Here is a 24,008-nt window from a genome sequence, read left to right as displayed (position 1 = left end):
AAGTTATGACTTTTTACTGAGCTTTAGAGGTCATCAGTGTGCACAACACCGGACCTATTTGAATTTCCACAGCTGTGATTCAGAGGCCTAAAACCAGGCTAGCTATTGGTCGCATTATGAAAAATGTAGCATTTTTGGAGCTCTACCCACTCGAGGGATGAAAAGTCAGCGTAGCCTATCTCAGCCCCAACTGCATTGATTTTGACCATTTGGTTTCTCTCTCTTGTTATTCCCCCAAATTTATAGAATTACTCTTTTAATAAGATACAGCTTGTACATAACCTTGTTACAAAAACATGAACTCACAGAGAGATGACATTTAAGGCCAATACAGAGAGGTATGTTAAAAGCTTTCTTCCTGTGGAGCGGACATACATGATGTGTCATTGTTACTTCAAGGCTGATCCAATGACGGCAGCTCAGCCACAAAACCACAACCGTGACTTTAATGAAATGAGTATCTCCCTCCTCTTGAAATCAGTGTGCATTTGCTGCCGAGCATCTCTCTGTGCTCTCTCTCTGCGTCTGACTACCCTCCTATGAAGCCCACAGCTACCACTTAGCCTGTCCAGAGGAGTAGAATATCTATCAGTATTATGAAACCAAACCTTTGATCAAAGGATTTGGGATTATCAAGAACTTGCAATTTAGAGTTAAAAAGAGGCAGCTGATAGGTTGAACTGCTAAAACCGTTTCAGCTGACAAAGTAGATAAGGCTCAAGTGGAGTGCTGGGAAGAAATACACAATACCGATTCCATAGAATTAGTGTGTGTGCGTGCTTGTGTGCGCGTGAGTGAGAACGCCTTGAGCCATTTCTGCAATAAGGCAGACTGCCTCTGCTTTTTTCCCCATTTAACATCCCAATGTCTCCCAGCAAACAGGCAAAATTAGTAATTTCCATGAAGATTTACTCTAACTGTAATTGGTAGGAAACCTTATTAAGATCCAGATGATGTGTCTTTCTCTTCAGCTATCGCCCAAACACAACCTCTCACTGATCTTATAAATATCCACATAGATCAAAGAAGCTGTTAAAAGAGCTCAGAGACATCCGGAGCAAAGCTCACTTTTTCGAAATGCCACATTTTAAGGCATAGTAATAGAGAAGATCTCGACACCTGTCGCCATCGGGGGGATGGAAGCATGAAAGAGCAGTACTCTTATTTATTGATTGTCTCAAACTAGAAGCACTATGATGTAGTCAATTAGGGCTGTTAAGGCTCTGCTGGGGGGCAGGCTGATGGTCCATCACAGCAAACCATGTTGAGGATTTATACCGAGGGAGAAAAGCTGGAAGGGAGGGGGATGTAAGAGAGCTTTTTCGCGTGTCATTTGTACGCAATGCAAACATCCACAGTTAGGTTTAGGCAAGAAAACCATTAACTTAGGTTTATGGAAGAAAACCACTTAGTTAGTGTAAAGGAAAATGCCATGGTTGGGCCTAGAGTAAGTAAAACTTCTACGGAAACAACGACGAAAATCAAGTCACAAATGTCAAGAAAAAACACGTGACAATCGTCACTAACGCTTTTTATACTATGTCACTTACTCTTACCGTAGCATTTATATGGGGATTTACATTGCAGTCAGTACAGGATACATGGAGTACAAAAGACATTCTGAAATCAAGAAAGGCATACTTTTTGCACGCCTTGCGCATTATCGTGGCATTAATACGCCTTTTCGTGCGAACAGGCTGGAAGAAGACAAAAGGCTCCGAGAATGAAGACAAACCAATGTGCTTGGCAAGCATATGTGAAGCTTACGATAGAGCAAACAAATGCATTGCAGTGTCTTATGCTTTTGCTCTTGTGTTTTTGGTTTTGGCTAAAAAAAAAAAAAAAAAAAGGCCCTTGGTATACAACAGCCCCATGCAGTTCCGTCGAAGCTTGACAGGCCTGCAGTTCTTGCTAAGCTATGATTGGACTTATGGTCTCATCACCATAGCAATGTGACAACATCCCACACTTTCTTTGGCTCCCCAGCTGGGCATGGTGATGAAAAATATAATGCAGATGCTTAAAATAAATGGACAGATGAACCTGGAAGAAAATGGACCTGCCTCCTGCTGGGATCTTTTTTGCAAAATGTGTTAAGGTGATGATGCACCATGATAAACACTTTTTCTTCAAAACAGGCTTTGTTTGGACGTGTATGGGATGACGCCTGGTGCAAGGGAATGCCTGGTGTCTTTTAGCCAGACTGCTGCTGATATGGATTAGCTGTCTATCTCTCTCTATCTTCCCTTCTTTCTCGCTCACACACACACCCACACCTCTGTTTTCTGCCTGCTTCTCTTCCCATCCCTTCGCTTGTGGCCCTCTGGCTCGGCTCGCCAGCGTGGATTATAGCTCTCACGGCTATCATGATCTTACACAAACAACATTTGTCAGCTCATTTATCACTGTTCCCCCCCGGTTGTCCACTCTCGTCTATTCATCTACGCTCTATTTCTGCATCCCTGCCTCCAGGGTGAAAATGCACGTTACCTCCACAACTGAAAATAACCCCCAAAAGTCCCCTTTGATATTTGCGCAAATCTGCAAATGTCAATGGCGATAATTGATGCTCGACTTTCTCGGTAATTAGACGGGACGAGAGCACCTTGTAGAAAAAACGTGATGTGTTTTCATCATATACCAATTGCAGTGTCACTTCTGCAGATGGTTATCCACCTGTGATAAGAAATACTCAGGCTCACTGGGTCAACAAGGTGCACGTGAGACATAAACAGAGAATGAAAAAGGTGCTTGTACTAAGCTGGCAAATCCAGCTGTATGTGCAGCTTTAGGTAAGGGTTGTATGGTTGGTTTTGTTAGATCTACTAAGATGAATGACCCAATACTCCTTGAACTAGTACAAGATGTTGCATTTGTTAATTGGCTAATGCTCTGTTTTGATTCTCATTTTGGTTAAGCATAGAGATATGAAGTTTAGAAATTATATCAGCGTTCAAAGTCCCATAACTCAAAAGGAAAAAAAAACATTGCGCACTTTCTGTATAATATATCTCATTCAGTTTGGCTTAAACTATTTCAGTTTGGAGAGAATAACAATCTATAAGTAGACCCATGTTGTTCAAGTTCCCCATCAGGAGGAAATCGAGTGAAAAAGTCACTGCAGAGAGTGTTTTTGGATTCATTATTTGGGCACTCGGGGTCTGGCTTGAGTGAAGATTTCTCATTATCCTGCTTTTTGTGATATTACAGTGAGATTTGTTTTGCTGTTGTGAGCTCCTTTTTGAACGTGTGGCAACGGGTCCTCCTATTGGCTACATTGTTGCACTTCATTATTATTCATTAAGGCGTATAAATGCCTTGATAGTTTGCAAGGCGTTTAGCTTGCAATAAGTACGCCGTGTATCCTGTACTGACTGCAATGCAAACGCATCTGTGTATAAATGTTACAGTAAGAGTTGAGTGACGTAGTATAAAAAGTGAGAAAGACCACTTACAGCGGGCGACTGGGGAGGTGTATGGGCCCAACAAACACTGGATTTTTAGGAGGCAGGAGACCGTTGTTCAAGACCGTTGTTGTCCGGAGTTTTGTTTTGTAAGTTATGTTAGTGATATTTGTCATCTTTTAGTGATTTGACGTGTTTTCCATAGTTGTGTTTTCCACTGTTTCTGCACTTATTTTACTTTATTTATGTACCTAATGTAAGCCCAACCATGATATTTTTCCTTGACCTAACTAAGTGGTTCTCTTGCCTGAACCTAATTTGGTGGTTTTCTTGGGTCGTGTCTAGAAAAGAGCCCGCAAACCATGAAATGTGATCTGAGATTTGCAAAAACTTGCAAAAACTTTTGTGATACTTGCTGCCCAACGACCTATCCTAACCTCAACTATTCAAGGTCAATGCCGAACCTGGCATGGTTGACGTTGACTAGCGACTCACATGCCTGACGATACTGACAAGTCAGCTAACTAAAGACTGACGTGACAAAATAAGTCAATGTTACTTTTAGTTTCAGACGGGACACGGAGAGCAGTCTCCTGGTGGAAAGTCTTGTGTTTGTTTGACCCATCCACCCATACCTCCCTGATCGGACTCTCACGCTATTAATACTATGTCACTTGCTCCAACGGACGAATAACGCCGTGGGCGGGTTTACATTGGAGTTAGTTGAAAGCCAGGTTCGTCACGGCGAGTTGGGAGTTAAAAGGAGGTTGGTTTGTGTTACCTTAGAATGAGCCATTTACATCTACATAAGGAATGGGTCCTCTTCACGGAGTACGCCACGTTGCACCACCATGTCTCTACAGTAGCCCTGAATGGACAAACCAAACTCTGGCTCTAGAGAGAGCCTTTCTGTCTGATTTCCTGTTTCCGCCCCTCGCAGATGAACTTTAATCATATGTTTCTTCTAGACTTTCCAAATGTTATTGGACCAAATGGATCAAATTCTAATAATAAAGAATAATTTCAGGGGGTATGCGATGCTCAAAAAACTCATTCACCAGTTTACAGCAGCAATTTACAACATGCTAAGCATGTGTGTAGAAGTAGTCAGACACATATCTGTGACAAGACAAGATGAGAGAGGAGCAGCACATTTATGCCTCCTCTTTTGGCTTGTTTGGCCAGGAAATGGAACAAGCTGAGTCCAATATGAAAAATGATACATGGTGTGTACATTCAGTGATAGGTTAGTGACAGTACACTGTTAGATGATCGGAAAGATGAGTAAAAATCTGAAGTATAGAGTTCTGTACTGGTGAGTATGAGCCTTGTGTAAGCACTGACGTATTGTGCATTGTGCCCACAGTGAAAAACTGCCTTAATGAAAGCAAGTGAAGAGGATACTAATTTATAGAGACTGCTGAACTAATCTCCTGAAAGGGGGGAATAATAGATCTTTCACATATCATCTTGATGGAATAGTGTGCAGACAGAGGCGCATCCCATTTGTCCTTCCCAACTGCAGCGATCGAACAGATATTACAGTTCCTTTTTGAGAACTGGTGTCCGTCGCTGATGAGACAGCCACTAAGATGACTGAAACCTCTTGATACCTCGATAAGAGAGATGAAACTTTATTGATCCCTGTGGGGAAATTGGATCATTGCAGCAGCAAAACAGGGATAAGGTGCGTCATGGGAATAAGATAAGTGGACTATAAGCACACAAAGAGAATAGAGAATTAGTAGAGCACACAGTAGAGCTTATGCAAACAAACGTATATTTCAGGTAATTTAAGTGGACTGTATCGATTGGAAATATGGATTGACAAGTATGCTTCAAGACTTTTAGATTAAAACTTTATGGGGCGATGGGATTGCATTGGATTGTACAGTCTATCTATAGAATGTAATGTAATTCAACAGCCCTTCAACCATCCCTACCTTTGTGAAGCTTATAATGGTCTGTTTTCAGGATTTGTTTATTCAAATCAAGTAAAACAATTTGGTATGTTTGTTACTATGGTGTGTTATTAGATTGTACTATATTGTAAGTACCTCATATTAGGCATACAAAAGAAATATATCATATCCAAAGGGCTTTATAATATGTATATCATATTACTCCCTCTAATCTAAGAATATTGATTAAGATAAGATAACAGCACCACCTATTGGTCAAATGGCACCAAATTTGCCATGGTCACTCAAACATCATATCTACATAGTTCAACAAATGTGGTCGCAATAGCACACAGTGTTCAGGAGATATGACATTTTTTGTATTATAAGCCCTAACTTTGAGGTTAGCTATTACAAAACTGTATGGAACATCAACACTCCAAAAAAAAGCTATTTTCTGCTTGTTCCAGGGACGTTCTGTACCAAATTTGGTGACGATTGCAAAATTTGTAGGAATAGCAGCGACAAATCTGATTTGGACAAAATTCAAAATGGCAGAAGCTCATTCAGGGTGCAAATAGGAATGGCTTATATAAATAGATTTATCTGGAACCTCAAAATCAGAGAAGTTTGATTCTGAGACTTATGGTTCAAAAATGTTGAGTGAGTATTCCAAATTCAGAGCGTATCTATGATTGAGGGATATCCTCCACATGGCTCTCAACATGGCGACAGCTGAGCCGAAGGCCAGCAGCCAGGGTCTGAAATTAACTTTTTTCACTGTGCCACTGTCTGCTACTCAGAAATTGTATCTGCCACTGTTTAAATCTCTATGCTAAATGAAGGAATTTCATTTTAGATTTGATGTCATTCAATACTTGATATATTTTACATAAAAAAAACATTACATATCATTATACAGTATATTACATTTGAACACATCATGATATGGTTGTAATTTACCTTAGCCCAATAGTAATTTTGCTGAGCAGAGCGGGAACGTCTCATAATAATAAGTCAATGGCACCTCCGTTAACATTATTAGCTCCTCTGTTTATCCAATCAGGACTGTGCTGCCCACCGACTTCTAACAGGTAACATTACAAACAATCATCCTGTTGATTTCAACACAGATTTGTTGTTCACAGTGTCGCATTATCAGGGAAAAATAGGATGCATCCCCTCAGGTTTAGTAGCGCCACGCTGTTGAGCACTTCCAACAAACACAATTCTTTCATCCAGGAGACTGCTGTTTGTTTCCCTTGCGTCACATTACAATCAGCTGTTCGTTCATGCCTCTTGCTCACAACGTTCAGTTTCATTTTCACTGTACAGACGTAGTAGTTTTAAGCCTAACCATGTCTTTCCTAAACCTAACTATAGTGGTTTTCATGCCGAAAATAAACTAACAATGTGGAGGAATGTGACCAGTTGGGATGAGAATGTGTTGATAAAGGCACATTTTGACTGGTAACCTAAAAGTAAAATTAGAGTCCTTCTTCAATACATTGTTAAAATAATTTAGAATACTACCACAACGAATGGAAATGGAAAATGTGAGAAAATACAGCATGTATATAATCCTCCCACGCAGGAAAAAATGATGTACAGTATCTCTGTCTGGCTATGTTCTTCAGGTGGAGACAGCAAGATTTAGTTCCAGAAATCCAATTTAATAAGGAAGAAGCGACACCAATAATTTACGATTTCTTTGTGGAGTATAAAAATGATCAACCAACGTATCAAGCTTTATTTAAAGTCCCAGTCATTCCCTCCCCTCTCCTCTCAGTGTCCTTCCCTTCTTACTATTTCAGTCAGTGGTGTGTGGGTGGCAGAAGTCAATCCCAGCACGCCCTGCTGCGCTGGTATTTTCAGATTTCTGGTTTTGCGGCAATCTGTAGAATGTCAGAGGATTAATATAGGAGGCAGATACATGCCATGCGATGCATCCTAATCACCGGCCAAGCCTACTGGCAAGAGTACTTAAGTTTCTGCAGCTCTCCGCCACATTAAGGAGTCACAGATGGAATAATTTCATTTGCGATGCCTGGCTCCAAGTTTGGAACCTTGTTCGTTACAGAGTGGGGGAGGTGTTATGTGGGGCCAATCCATTTTCACACTGTTAAATTAATATGGAGTTTATGGGATACAAAGGTGAAGAATTATTTTATTTAAAAGCAGGATGGCCAGGACTGTTAATTTAATTCAGTACCCGAATTTCATTTTAGGGTGGAGTTTTTACTTTGGTTGTTTTGTCCACTTTTCCACTGCTTGTGTCCACCAGATAGTCTCAGACTTTCCCTTCTTGCCCCACCCACCTGCTCACCTGTTCCCACTTTCCTCATCAGCCCTGTAGGTATTTAATCAGCCCTTTTCCACTCACTCCTTGCCAGTTCGTCAAAGTTGCCATGTGACTCATGTCTTTGCTTTCTAGCATCTGTAATCTGTATGTTACCGTCCTACCTACCTGCCTGTGTGGCTGACATTCTGCCCCTTTGCCTGCTTTGCTTTGTGACTCAGTTTTTCCAACTCCCCCATTAAACCACTGAACAGATCCTGTCTCCCTGCGTTTGGGTCCAATCCTGTATTTCCTGAGGCGTGACAGATTACCTCCTTACTGAACACGCTTTACAGTAGTAGGCTATTCTTAAATGGATGTGACCATCATCTTGCTAATCATGGCAAAGACTAGATCCCTTGAAATCCACAGAATGCTGCCCGGCATGATGGTTTTTCCAAAGTCAAGTGGGATGTAAAATGTGAGGAAAAGATGCATGGCCACAAAAGAAAAAAAAACAACATAAAACATGTCTTCTGTCTTTCCGTCTTGCACCAGGATTTCAAGCTCTCTCATTGCTGCTGCTTAGCCATGAGCCTCTATTTTAACACTTTTACTTCCTTGTCCACTTCTCTGCTGCTCTTGAGGATGGCTGGCAGTGAAACCAGTGTGAAAATCCCTTTTTTTGCTTTCCTGCTAACTTTTAGAGTCTCTCTGAAAATTGCCCACCAAAAAGGAGATCTGAGTTGATAAAAACCTTCAGGCATATTGGGCAATAAATAGTGTTGTTTTTTTTCCCAACTCAGGGCTGACAAAATGTATCCTAATTAGGGCTGTCAATCAATTCAAATATTTAATTGTGATTGATCACATGATTGTCGATAGTTAATTGTGACTAATCACAATTTTTTTATATGTTCAAAATGTACCTTAAAGGGAGATTTAACAACTATTTAATACTCTTATAAACATGGGAGTGGACAAATATGCTGCTTTATGCAAATATATGTATATATCGACTATAGGAAATCAGTTAATAACACACAACAATGACAAATATTGTCCAGAAACCCTCACATGTACTGCATTTAGCATAAAAAATATGCTCAAATCATAACATGGCAAACTCAACAGGCCCAACAGACAGTAGGTCAGTGTGCTGACTTGACTATGACTTGCCCCAAACTGCATGTGATTATCATAAAGTGGGCATGTCTGTAAAGGGGAGACTCGTGGGTACCCATAGAACCCATTTTCATTCACATATCTTGATGTCAGAGGTCAAGGAACCTCTTTGAAAATGGCCATGCCAGTTTTTCCTCGCCAAAATTAAGCACACGTTTGGAGCATCATTTAGCCTCTTTCATAACAAAAAAAACAAAACTGAGCTCGCTACAACCTAAAAATCCTAAATTGCGTTAATGCCTTATCTTTGACAGCCCTAATCCTAATATTCTCCTGAAAAAAGACACTAGAATTTATCATCAGTTATAAACCCTATCCCCACGATACTAGTTTTGGGGACCTCTAGTAATTTGTTATAATTGTGGAGGTCGTCTGTGATCTTAATCCCAGTTCAAATCTGCCATGTCCTTGAACGCATTTTTGACGCCCTTGGTATACTTGAACATTCACGAAACGCATACATCAAAACCTGTGAACATTTTGAGAATATATAGTGATTGGGTTCATGCGTGTTTAATGGGCCCCATAGCGCCCCCTAATGCGTGGAAGGCCTTAGTTGGGAAAAGTTTCTCCGATATTCAGGAAATTTGGTACCCACATTGTGCTCATCATTTTGGACATATTTCTCCATTGGGTTTTAGTCAGCTATTTTGATTATTGTACGTTTTTCATGTATTTTTTGCAAACTTTTACGAACTTCTTCTAGAAGGTTTATCGAATTTGTTTCAAATTTGGCTAAATTGCTAAATTTGGGGGGTTTCGTGGAAAAACACTGGCGTGGCCGGCAATTTGCATGTTTCGCCATGATACAGGAAGCTGTTGTAACTTGACTTTATCCAAACCAAACATTGTCCAATCTGCTCTAAATTGCACTTGCTGGATAAGAGTCCAGGCTTGAGTACATCTAGACGCCCATATTGAGCTATAGTCATAGCGCCAACTACTAACAACAGGAAGTCAGCCTTTTGTGCAAAGATCATCCAATTTACATGAGATTTACATGGTGTGATCTACACTTGACATACAGCCACACAGCGTATAATTAGTGTGTGTGTTCTCTAGCACCACATATAATAGTTTTACAGATGTCTGTTTTACAGTGGTGGTCTATGGGGAAAGTGCCTTTTGGGGTGCAGGAAAAAAGTTGTAATAAAGACTGAGCGGCGGCACCGTATCTAGGTCTTATTATACATCCATGATTACAACACACACAAAGGGAAAGTGACTTAATTCTCTGCTCAGGTAGACATTACTCCTCTATATCTTTACATAGCAAATAGTTGTTTGCTGCTATAATAATGCTCTGGATATCGTATAGAGAACCTTTGACTACCACATTGTCACATAGGTATGATGGGTTTTTGCCCTTAACAAAACCCAGGGGCTGTCTGACCTGCAGTGAGACTCACTGTGGTGACTGGGTGCTGGTGGGGGAGAGTTGGTAATAATTGCATCCATCTATCAAACCCCAGGTCAGTGTCACCATCCCAAATGACAACATCCTATGGAGCAGCTGCTGACTAGGGCATTGTCAGCAATGTTATCACGCCGTGTTCTTGGACCACTATGTTGGAAATTGGCAACGGGAAAAGGCCCGGAAAGAAAGAGGCCACCAGCGGAGGTCTGGAGGTTGACCCAGTGCTGCCACAAAGCTGGAGACTGCAAGATAGCAGCCATGAGGTTAAAGATAAGGCAATTTATACTGAAGGTTGGAGGCAGGCAGAAAATAAGACACAAAAGTAGCATGGGGGTATAACACATTTTAAAACGGTGTTACAAAATAAATGAAAAAGCATAAGCCTAGAGCAGATTCCATATATTCAGGTCATGAAATGCTAAAACTGTCCTGAAGCCCAGATGTTAAAATGTGGTAAATGTAACGTACTGTGTCTCAGCAAAGATACTGTAGCCACTGGTATTTTCGTGGTGCTGCATATTTAAAACTATCAGGATTAACTTGCCAAGGGGGCCTGGAGCCCGAATGACCTAATAGGTCTGTGACTCCAGTTCCTCTTTGCTTTACTTTGGAACACTGACTGGGCCCAAATTTGTTGTGTGCAAATTTTATTAACCTATGAATTTAAGAATATACAACATAAGAAAGAATCTGAAAGAATGAGGGTCTTAAAAGTAGATTTTGACCCTGAGACAGAGCCTCCAGCCTACAGTACATTGCTTTCAACGGAGCAGGTTTTCAAACAGACTGTTCTCATTCACTGTTCGTACTTGTACCTACGAAAAGCAATGCACTGCAATTTGTTTATAACCCACACAATCGTGAGCCAGGATGTACAGGGCTGCCTCTAAGGAAGTCAGGTGACAACAAAGTCCACATAGAGAGGAGGTAGGAGCAGATGGACAGGTCAAACAAACACAGGACTTTCACCCAGGAGACTGTTGTCCATGTCCGATGTGAAACTAAAAGTCAAGGGTGACTTATTTTGCCTCACTTTTGTTATGTAACTTAGGTACTTAACTAACACCACGTGTGTAAGTTACGTAACAGACAAACTGATTTTACGTAACAAACATACTTATTTCAACCCAAATCTTTTCCAAAACTTTACCAGTCCTCGAAGTAGGCCAGTACTCACCGGTACACAGTATCAGCACGGTTTCATTTTAGTCACTGGCATGCCGAGACATTTTCTTGCGCAACGGCACTTCTCACAAGCTGCCAGTACTCTTTTCTGCCCTCTCCATATCAGGTTCTCTGGCAGATTAATAATGGCAATTCATAACGGCGCAGCACCAGCGTTTCTGTGTGGTGCCTCATAAGGTCTATGAACATAAAAACTATGTGGGGAGCATCTGGACGAGCCGACGCACAGCACAGGGGAGGAGAGATGAGAATGAGAGTGCTGCAATTTATCGATACCATGTTCACGTCCTTTTTGTAAAATACAGTGAACTGTTAGTCATAACGTTGATTATTTGTGAAAAATTTAATTAATGAAACATTATTTAAAGGTTTTCTGCTCTTTTAGGGCAAACATTTCCAGAATAATTAAATGTTCAGGCTGTGATGTGTAAATAATGAAACAATCATTTAGCTAGTAATAATGATGGTCTTCCTTTACATCATCCAAAATGATGTAAAATTGCATAGTTTTAAGTCAAAAACCTTCAAATTTTCTTGGGGGAGGACTCGTAAAACCAATATATCCTAGTGTCTGTTATTCACTGTAGAAATTCAGAATGTGTCTCTGTATAATATTTAGGAGCATCCTGACTGGGACACTGCTCCTAAAACCTGAATGATACCTTAATAAAGGCTACAAATAACATAGAAAAATACCTTTTTACACTATGGGTAAATATACAAACACACCACCCTAACCTTAGAATGTTCTAGTGTGACTATTATTGGAGTATTATAGGCTTACTATAGAGGAAGCATAACCCAAGTATAATAATAGCAATAAAGCCCCAGTTGATATTGACTGGCACACTATAACATGCTTAAAGAAATAATGAATAAATAGGAATAAGGCCGATACACAATGTGAATAAGAGAGTACTGGCACTTGTTTTTTTTTCCACTTCAAAGCACTAAACTTAACCAAGGATTGCCGTTGCCTAAACAACAGGTTCTGCACTGCAGGGGCACTGATTGCTCGTGTTGCTTGGCATTCGTTGGAGAACGCACGAAAAATGAGAAATAACTTCACAAGATATCATCGAGCAGCTGTATGAGGACACGTTGTCTCAAACTAATTTTCAATTAAATTAGTACAAATCAATTGACGCACAGCAATCCTGGGAATTTTGGGGGCCAATGAGTACAGCATGTGTGGTCACAGTGTTACTCAAAAAAGTCATCACCCATTACAACATTTAAAATGTATTAATCACCGGTAGCAATTATTTATTACATAACTAATTGAACAACTTTTCTGTCATGTTACATATTACATTTTATGTTGTTGTTGTTTTTTTGTCATCCTTCAATCTTCATGAATTCTTCTAAATTTCCCCAATCCCTCAAGGGTGGACAGACCGAGGCACACACCACAACTAAGGGACAGAATATTGAGTCTGATATGTATAGTCATAACTTGTAGAGGATGGTTCCTCAATGATTTAGATAACGTTTTTTTTTCTAGCTCTACTATCGGGTCACACTGTAATCACTGTCACTGCCGTCCATGATAAAGTATTTTTAAAAAGTTTTTGAAAGTTGTTGAATAGTCATGGACCCAGAAAGAAAATATCCTCGTCTGTCTCTCTCAAAATGTCAACTTTACACTTGAGATATCTCTAAATGTGAGAAAATAAATCCTTTTGATATAAATGACCCCATGTTCTTTCTTTTCGCGTTATTGGACAAACTTTATGTAACTTGTGTATTGTGGGGTAAACTTTGTAGTAGCCGCGTTTTATCCCTGGAGCTTTTTACTATTATTTTGTATGCATTTTTTTTTTTTTATACGTTAATTGTCACACGAAAGCCAGCCCTTTCCAGTCTGCTACCCCATAATCCAGCCTGTTAGCTTGTGGTAAAAGCAACTACTGGGGCATTATGTTTGTTGAATACTGTGGGAACACTCTGGCAGCACAATGCCTACAGTAATTAGTCTCAATAACAAAACTGCACCCAAAAGTCAGGACTATATTTTCTGCATCCAGTCGTAGCGATGACTTATGTCACTGGGTTAAAGTGTTGTTTGTGAATCCAAAGCTGTCTGTGTCATTAAAGCTAGAGTTATTTTCTCTGAGCTTTTAGTCTTGATGTTGCGGTTGTGTCTGTCACCGAGACAAAGCTGCCGTCTCCGTATAAAGGACACGGCACTCACAGCGATGTTCCAATTTTCAGCTTTTCTCTGCAAATTAAAAGCCATCTTTTGAATCTGACACACAAGGAAAAAACACAACAGTCCGTCTCGCATTGAGCCCTTCACAAACCAATGTGGTGACACCAATTGTGTTCATCTGTAGTAAGAACCCACAATAGATATAATAAAAGAAGAATATATTCAACACGACAGGAAATGGAAATGAAATTGTCAGTTTGCTTGACTTGGGAAGAAAAGCTGTAAACAGAGACGCACTAGATAATACAGTCTATTCTGCACAAAGGATATCGTCTGCAGTTTGTTTGCAAACTGTGCCGTATTAAACGTTTGAAGCTAAGGACTGCAACTTTAACAGAATTGTTTACTATTGTTTGGAAAAAAAGTGTTTCTGAAGTGTTACTTCTGCATACCATTGAAATTATGAGACAAGACAAAAACTATGGTTAATACAAATATGCATATGAAACAAACAAACAAAGGACTTTCACCCGCTGTCCGACCTGCTGTAGTTTTGTTACGCAATTTACGCAATTAAGTAACGCCAGTTCCGTAACAAACATACTTATTTCACTTTACTTACCACGATCAAAACCAAACCAAGTAGTTGTTTTTTTTGCGTAAGTAAACCTTAAAACTGAGTAAACCTACTTTGTACGTTTATTTTGAAAAGACACTATGCATGTAACGAGTGGAAACTGACACGCCGTCACTGACACGTCGAAATCTCAGACTTGAGGGGTACCTAGAGCATCATAGCTTGAAACTTAGGGATATTGACCAAGCGGTGGTATTTGCAGCATGTTCTCATCCCAACTCATCACATATTGCGGGACACAAATGAACAGCTGATTGCAACGTGACGTACGAGATACGAACTGCCGTCTCCTGGATGAAAGCCCTGTATTTGTTGGACCCATCCAACTCATAAAGTGGTGCAGTAATGAGTCCTAAAACCTGGAAATGAGTTAGCATTGTAGCACTTCTAGTTCCCTCGTCTGGAAGTCAACAGGTTTTTTTAATGGGTTTTCAGTTAGATGCCTGAAATAAGGTCTGTGGTTAACACAAGCTGAAGAGATTTTAAAATGTTTCTCTACGATATAAAATAGATACTCCCCTCGTAAATTTTGAAGAATTTACGGGTCTTAAAAAGACGTTTAGAAACAAGTGGCTAAATGAGACTACATACGTTATTATGCCGACTCGTCCACCTTTACAGTCTCGTTGTGTATACTCGCGCTCATGCGACTTTGTTTATACATTTGTAGTAATGTTAGCTTTTTGCTTCTGGCGATTGCACTCTAAAATTATAAAGTGGTGTTCATTTGTGGAGATTATCTTGCTGAACAAAACATTGAAGTATCATAACCGTTTGTTTTCCACAGAGCTTATTTTCTGCAATAATCCAAAACCTCAATGGAACAATCCCATTGGCTTTTTTGTTGAGGGAACCCAGGGCGATGCTAACTTCCTGGTTGGCCTACATAATCCCGTCATCCCTGGAGCACTTGCATTGTGTATTTTCTCTTTAAATGACCCCTTTGGACGGATCAGAAACTCCATTGTGCTTCTGGCTCTGCCATTAAAACTTCCAATTTATATCACCTGGCTGTTGTGTAATCATGTTCGCCATGGAAGCAGCATCAGCCCTTCACTGGCCATGTTTCTTGTGATGATTTTTGAGCTTTAGCTACTACAATAGCAAAGTGTTATTTGGTCATCCATCGATCAAACCTGTGTAGCTCACATTTCAAAGCAGTAATAGCAGTGTCAAAAGTGCACTGGTCCTTGTGATAGAAGCAGGGGGAGGCTCCTCGCTGCTTCCTCACTGAGCATATGACACCAAACACCAACACCGGCATGCTGTTTTTCTCTTACTCTGCTTAAAACTAAGCATGCAGCATGAAATATATTAACATCCCTCATGCCCTTGGTGCTTAAGCATAAGGTAATTGTATTCACGAGTGGGGGAGTGCAATGCATTATTTCATATGAGCTATGGGTTTTTGTCTGAGGCCGATTATTACAAATGACCATGTTAAGACTAATCACGGGCACATATCATTCATAAGCACGGCTCACAAAATAACAAATATTACATTCATATTCAAACCGAACGTTCCCGCCTGTAATCTGTACGGCTGAAATATGATTTGCTTGCAGTTTATTTAATAAGGTCGGGCCTAAATATATTAATGTAGTGAAGCTGTAACATATTAATGTTGGCACTTCAATATTTAAAAAGCTTAATAATATTCACTACTCTGTGATTAAATATACTGAATATGCTTAACGTATGTGTGCTTCATGCAAACAGCTAGAGCAGCCTCAGCATCCTAAACTCTATTATTATTCTCCTCCGGTGTGATTAATAGAAAAGAAAGCCATATCTTCATCTCATCTATCTTAAAATTATACAGCCCTCCTCTTTTTTTAATGCTTTTAGTGTTACTATAACTGTGATAATGGTTTGGAAATTAAAAGTGCATACTGTACCCACTGGCATTTCACCTCTCGTACCTCTCAAGTGCACTTTAAGTTGAATTGAGACATGACCAAATTATTGAAGATTCAGATAAATGCTTGGCTGGAATCTTTCGGATTTCCAACGTGAGGTTGAACAGATTAATTAGACTGATTAATCTGTTTTTGTCAATATTCTTCTTCTTCTTCTTCTTCTTCTTCTTCTGAGGAAATCTCAGTAGTAGCAGGATGCTGCTACTGAGTTGCAAAGTGAACTGAGGTATTTTGAGCAGGTTTCTGGAAGAAAAAGTCCCCTCTATTTTTTATTTATTTATTATGTAATCTTTATTTAATCAGGCAGTCTCATTGAGATTAAGATCTCTTTTCCAAGAGAGACCTGAGAACAAAAAGCAGTCACAAAAACATAATCAGCAAAACAGAAACAACATAACTACAATTAAAAAAAATAATAATAATTTGTAAAATCAGATAATAAGGTTTAAAAACTCCAAGGCTTGGACATGTATGTGTTTGGTAAAAAAGTTAAAGGTTCAAGCTTGTGGAGATAAAAGCTAAAGGAGTGATGCCCACTATGATTGATTGATTTTTGCACGTCGTTTATATGCCATGTGGTCTGTACAGACTGCAATCTGATTGAAAAGTGAGAAAGACTGCTTATGGTGGATTGGATGGGTGCAATAAACACAGGACTTTTAACCAAGAGACTAGTGTTTGAGACCAGTTTTCTTTCGTCAGTGACATTAGTGACACTTGTGACGTGTTTTACGTAATCATGTTATGTTGTTCCTGTACATATTTACTTAGTTTACATACTTATTTTAATTCCAACAATGATGTTTTTCCTAAAACTAACTAAGTGGTTTTGTTGCCGAAACCAAACTGCGGATGTTGCCATATTTGTGTTGCGCGACGTACAAATACAATGTATGCATGTGTACGTATGTACGTATCCTCATACAACGGTTCGTATGATATCCAATGAAAAAACTTCCTTTTTTTTCGTTTGTTTTCCTACGAATGTCCACCGTTAATTTCCGCTTGTTACATATATACATTCTTTTCAAAATAAACTTCCGTCTTCAGAGGAAACAACTCTCTAGGTTTAGACAACAAAACTACTTATTTATGTTTATGAAAAGATCAACTTGGTTAGGATTAGGCAACAAAACTACTTAGTTAGGTTTGGGAAAATATCATCTTGGTTAGGTTTAGGAAAAAAATATATAGTTAGATTTAGGAAAAGATCTACTTCCTTAGGTTTAGGGAACAAAATTACATTTTTAGGCTTGGGAAAATATCAACCTGGTTGGGATTAGGCAAGAAAACTACTTAGTTAGGTTTAGGAAAAGATCGACTTGGTTAGGATTAGGCAACAACCTTACTTAGTTAGGTTTAGGTAACAAAACTATTAAATTTGGTTTGAGGAAAAGATAGTGGTTTGGCCTATTATAACACCGGAATTGGTGTTATTGAAGTACGTAAGTTCCGTGACAAATAAATCAACATTGACTTGTGGTTTCACACGAGACACAAACATCGGTGTCCTGGGTGAAAGTCCAGGCTTAATTCTTTTACTACTATTATGTGCACATTATTGTTTTCCTCTGTTCTTATTGTTGTTTGCTTTGTATTATTTGTATTTAGTGCCGGTTCAGCGCTTTGGTCAACTGCGGTTGTTTAAATGTGTCATACAAATAAAGTTTGAGTCGACTTGACTAACTGTAGTCCAACTGACATGTAGTTATGGGTATGTTAACTCCTCAGTGAGGGTCACAGGAAACTTTTCCATGCCAAACTTTTTTTTTTTTTTTTTAAAGAGAGGTCCAACCACTGCAACATGTAACCCCCCTAATAAACAGGGAGCTGTCTGTTCACCAGGCCCTGAGCTCTGTTACATACTGCAATGACAGTCAATTAGCCTGCTTCTCTCTGCCAGCGCTCCCACCCACAGACAGAACCGTGGGTGGCCTTCCAAAACGCACACACCTCCAGGAATGTTGACATGATATAATCAGAGGGTTTTCATGATATAAATACAGTTCAGCATGCTTCACCTGATGGCTAGATAAGGTAAAAAAAACAATCAAATAATCCCCCGTCAGTGAAGGGGGGGGGGGGTTGCATTTGTTATTGACGCGTGTGATGAGACTAATAAGCTCCCCTGTGAACGCATCAAAGAACAAGGGAGAGATAATGAGACTGTTTCTCTTTTTATATAACTCATAATCAGTTCGCCTTTTTTTTTTGGCTTTTCCTTTAGTGCCATAACCTTCAGCCTCTCTCCTCCCGCTCCACTGTAGACAATCTAACCGAGGGGCTTCATAATTCATTAATTGGCGTGTTTAAGAATTACCCTAACTTTCAATATCAGTAATACAGCTGCCTTTGATCTGATTTCACGTCAGGTTGTCTTACCAGCAGTAATAAGGACACATAAATGATATTGTTGCTGTTTTTCTTTCCTCCACACTCTCAGTTAAATGTCCTACTTTTATGTATAGATTTTTCTCTGATGACACATGGAACATTTACTCTATTTTCACACTGTGCAGCCTGGTCTCCTGAAAATAACACTCCCACATGACGAAACTGCAGTCATTGGAATACTGGTACTATGACTTGCCCCAAACTGCATGTGATTATCCTAAAGTGGGCATGTCTGTAAACAGGAGACTCTTGGGTAACCACAGAAACCCATTTTCATTCACATATCTTGAGGTCAGAGGTCAAGGGGACCCCTTTGAAAATGGCCATGCCTGGTTTTCCTCACCAAAATTTAGCGCAAATTTTTTGGTTGCTAGGGCAACAGCTTTTGTCCAAGTTCACTTCCTGTGAACATGGAATTGACAAACATTACAACAGGAAATACAAAGGAACCCATTTCGAATGTTTATGTTGTCAAGTTTGAAAAGGTCTATATTACTGTCTCAGTAGATGAAGCATCTTGAACCCATGGACCCCAGTGGAACAGACAATAGTCTGCTCTGACAGGCAGTTTGATAAAGGTTACAAGGATTCTTACCTGAAGGAGGAGAAGCACAGGAAAACACATAGAAGCACAATGCTCAATACGGAGCATTTCTATTGCCAACATGGCAATGGCTGAGCTAGCCATATATGTGTAGAAATCGCATTCATCCCATTGCTGCGATATGTCGGCATTGCCGCCATATTGGGGAGGTCAGAACTAACGTGTAAACACATACAAGTGAACGGGGAGATGACGTTTTTCTGGACTATAAGCACTATAACGTTTATATTTCTCGACCGATTTCAATGAGTTATTTTTATATTCAAGGATTTATGAGTTTTATGAGTTAACATTTCTGTTCCAAAACCCAAGACATGATATCAGCTTTATTTTTTGGGATATCAGACGCATATCGTTAATTTCAAGTTTTAAACACAATATTATGATAGACATGAAGATCTATAAGCTGACATTACCTTAGTCACTGAAATACAACTCTACAGAAGACAGTGGTTTGATTTATTCCAGCATTTGTCTATCATACAAGTCGTTGCTTTTTTTTTTCCTCTTTACCTGACCTTCAAACCCTAAACATTGACACCTCACTGGGTGAGATTAACGCCCACATACCAGGTGCTAAATATGGCAGCACTGTACAAAGCTGGGCTATAACGCACTCAGCAGATCCTCCCTGAAAAAATCACTATAATGTTGAAGCATTTACCCAAGTCCAACAGCCTACATGTTGCTTTGAAAAAAAGGATGCAAAAGCGTCAAGCGATTATTTTTCATCCAGGCTGTACAAAAAACACAACTCCAATTTGGAAAACATCAAAGTAATTTACCAATTTGGTCAACGTTTTCAATTTGGAATTTAAGAAAAAGCTTTTCTTGCTGGACTAAGCTGAGAGTGTGCAGCTTCCGTGAATAGAGTTTTTGCTTTATCATCATGAACACTAAATCAAACATGGATTAAAGGGATAGTTTGGGTGTTTTTGGTTTTGTGGGGGGGAATCTAACCTGCAGTTTGCCAAGTATATTATAGATGCTTGAATAAAAAAAATGACTCATTATAGTGCTTTTATCCAGAAATGTCAGATCCCCTGTTCACTTGTATGTGTTTACAGGCCAGTCCTGACCTCTCCAATATGGCGACGATGTTGACGTACTACCCGAAGGCCAATGCAGCATCTATGTATATATACATCTATGAAGCCGGCGGCTAACAGCTAACGCTGCTAACAGCATGAACAGTGGAAACAACTGCAACAGTGCTGACAGAGCTTACAGTGTTAACCTGTGGGGGGGAACTGGAGGATGGGTGTTACGCTTCCACAACTACGCTGTCGGTCAGGTTGGCATTATCAGCGGTAACTGCCGTATGAGCGCAGTGCAGAGCGGCGGCACTTAACCAGCCAGTGGGGCACAACGTAGAGACTCACATGCACTAAAATGCATGCAAGTCTGGCCCGGCGATGTCAACAAAGCAAAGAGAAGCTCTGATTACAACACACACAGAGGGAGAGAGACTTCGTTCTCTGCTCAGGTGGACATTACGCCTCTATATCTTTACATAACAAAATATTTGTTTGCTGCTATATTAATGCTATGAATGTCAGATGTAGCACCTTTACGTGCAGTTATATTGATTACAGATTCAACACTGTGCTTGTGAAGAAACACAGTAGTTATTCTAGTTCAGTTTATGTGCAAAAATGCACTCCCTCAACCCGGTTCTTAATGTATTTTAAATGTTTAATGTCTCCAGGTTCAAAGATGAGATCAGATATTTAATGTTGGAAGTTTGCTTTCACTTTATTCATTTGTGCTCTCTAAGTGCCTCTCTCGCTGTGCTCTCTCCGTGTCTTAATCTTTCTCTCTCTGGGGTGGGTCTGTTGGGTTTAGGCCTTTCCAGCCTGTTAAAAATTGAATCGTTTCCAAGGAGGCACAGCTCTCTGGTGAACCACAAGTTTGCAGTTGAAGAAGAATTAGGACTTCAAAATGTGTGTTGCGTGCCACCAAAGACACATCTATAAACATGATGCAGTGTGATGTTGCTCAAATGTTTCTCGCTTCAGTGTTTCCAAGAGTGATGCAAAAAAAGAGCTGCTTCTGTAATATCAAATGGGGTTTTTGTCCCTAAATGCAAGGCCACAGTCTGCCACAGTTCTCAGACAGTGATGAATATGTAGCACAGGAGTTTGTATCACTCAAACTGTCTGTGGTGGGAAAAAATGACAAATCCATGCCATTTGGAAGGCTTCCTGGTAAAGTATTATCTTGGCCAATTATTAGAATTGAGCGAGACTTTTTCGCCAACTTCATTTGAAGAAGTGACAAAAAAACGGTTGTGTCCAAGAAGTATTTTAAAAAGTTTTTGTACGAAATCAGGCCTTCAATCATGCTGGAGGATCTCCATGTTCCAGTGCTTCCTCCACAATCAAGTGATGCCAGAAAACCAAAGTTATTGCAAGGTCTTTGTGAGCAAGCATGTTTATTCATATTTATTTTTTAAAATCAATTTCACTTCAAAATATAAACTGCAATATGTAACAACAATATACACGCTCATGATCGAAAGGAAACACAGAAAACAAAAGTCTTACATAACCTGTCCCTTCTCAAAAAGAATAACATAAATGATCCGCCAAAACTTTAAACAACTTTTTTTTGACACAAAACACACCAAATACAAACCAATGGCAGAATGCTAAACACAAATATTGCTCATAAAGTTCATATTGTCCAATTATTAGGTCTCCAAGCTCATCAGCGTTGCATTTTTCCAGTGCCCTACTTGCCTTACAAAGCAGTTATTTTATCTAAATGTGTCAAATTCTGTATGAAAACTCTACCGAGAAGACTGGAAATTTTAGTCTGGAGTCTTAAAATGGAAAATGTGACAGAACCTTGAGAATGGGACGGACGGGCAACCCGAAAAAAGAAGAAAGAAAATAGTGAAATTACAATGCAGGATTTCAATGACTAGTTCCATTTGAATATAAATTATATCACCACAGCAATCACAACACATCATCAGAGACAACCAGATTGTTGGTTCTGTTAACATGTGTGCATTAATTATTATTTTAGGGAGCAGAATTTAGTCATTTGAGGCTAATTAGTTTAAGGAAATGAATTATTAATCAGTGCACAGAACTTATCAAAACCTTTACCGTTGACACCTGCCAGGCTCCATGAGAGGCCTGGCTGTGTATATTATTCTACCTAATTAAATTCTGACATCAGGGACCTTCAGACCTTTTTGTACCTCAGCAGCTACAAACAGGAAGTAACATTTAAAGTTTAAGAAAGACTACTGCACTCTCAGCTTCTCTGTGTCCGGCAGAATAAACTCTGCATGATCACGCTGTCTCTCCCACCTTTCCTACCTGTCAACAAATTATCATTATTGTTTTTTTTATTTTTTTTTGTTAGCTGGAGCTGTTTGCTGCACATTGGACCAAAACTGATCTTTTTTTACAACTTAACTTAACAGTTTTTTCTTCCTTTCTAAATGTTTTATGTCAGCATCCAGGCCGACCTTCAGCTCAGCATGCTCACTGTTCTGTAGGTGGTCCGGACATGTCTCAGTGGTGATTTATTAAGCAATCATTCACTGGTTTACAGTTGTCATTGTTTTAGGTTGTGCTATATCAGCGGGAAGAGATTAAAAAAAAGAAATCCGTGTTCATGTGATGGTTGGCTGAGGAGCTGAGAGTCCACTGGTACAGTCAGTCTGATGTCCTTTTCAGCCTCAGGCTGATATACAGTAGGAGTCATGATAATGCGCAACTTTATAGCAGTGTATTTTTGGAACAGAAAATAAGGAAAGAGGAAGAAAAGAAAAGCCTTTGTCTTTTGAAGAAAAATAAACCATGTTCCGAGAGTGTTTTCATGATTCATTCATGATTCAGATCCGCATGTGGAATATTTTTTGTTTTTAATTTTATGAAAATGAATAATAATAGAGCTGCCTTTGGTGCTGTTATTCCTTTTCTTTCCATAGGTAGTTTGTTTATAACATTACAAATCATGCAGTATTGTTATTGTTACAATAAAGCTGCCAGATGCTCCTTTTACTGTCCCCCGGGCGGGGTGAGAAAGAGGGTGCTGTAATATATTGATACAATGTTCACGTCCTTTTTGTAAAATAATTACAGAACTGTTCGTCATAACTTCTTTTTGTTTGTGAACGAATATGATGAATGAAACATAATTTAAAAGTGTTCTTAGTCTGCTCTTTTAGGACAAACACTGCATGATCCTAAAACCTCAATGATACCCGACTATAAGCTACAAATAAAGGAAAGCAATTTAACTATTAGCCAAAACACACCACCTTAACCCTATAATGTTCCAGTGTGAATATTATTGGAGTATTATAGGCCTACTATAGAAGATGCATAGCTGTAAATAGCTCTTCACAGGGTGCTGATTGGTCACTAGCTGGCCAGACACAAACCATAGAGTGTATATAGGAATTGGACGTAATCACCATGACGTCACCCATTGGTTTGTTGACTGCCGTTTTGAAGACTGGAGTTCAGCATTTTTGGTCTTGGTTATTTGCAAGTGTCATGAGAGGATGGAGCTAAGTACAACCAAACGCTGAATAAGACATTTTTAGGTGACCAAAAAGGTTAGAATTAACTTGTATGAACTGAAAACACACTGTGAAAAGGTTTAGGTTGTAAGGCAAAAATATGGACAACTCCCAGACTGGTAGCGACCTGTCAATCACAAGGTAGCCACGCCCTAAAGCATCCCCTGCTTTATAGTCTATTTGACTCTAAATGGGACCATAATTTACTAAATGAACATCATGCTGTATTGAAGAAGGCTTGAAACTAGTGATTGCCTACTGACACAAACTGAAGCCTGACAATGAGATTTGCATATGAGATGTGATTCTGCGATTGTTGCGTGATCTCATGATATTGGGAAATTCCAGCTGTGGTGCATGGTAACCTCATTGGTAGTATTAGACGA

The sequence above is a fragment of the Sebastes fasciatus genome, chromosome 21 (assembly GCF_043250625.1).
Source record: "Sebastes fasciatus isolate fSebFas1 chromosome 21, fSebFas1.pri, whole genome shotgun sequence".
NCBI lineage: Eukaryota > Metazoa > Chordata > Actinopteri > Perciformes > Sebastidae > Sebastes > Sebastes fasciatus.
Note: the sequence above shows the minus strand (reverse complement) of the source record.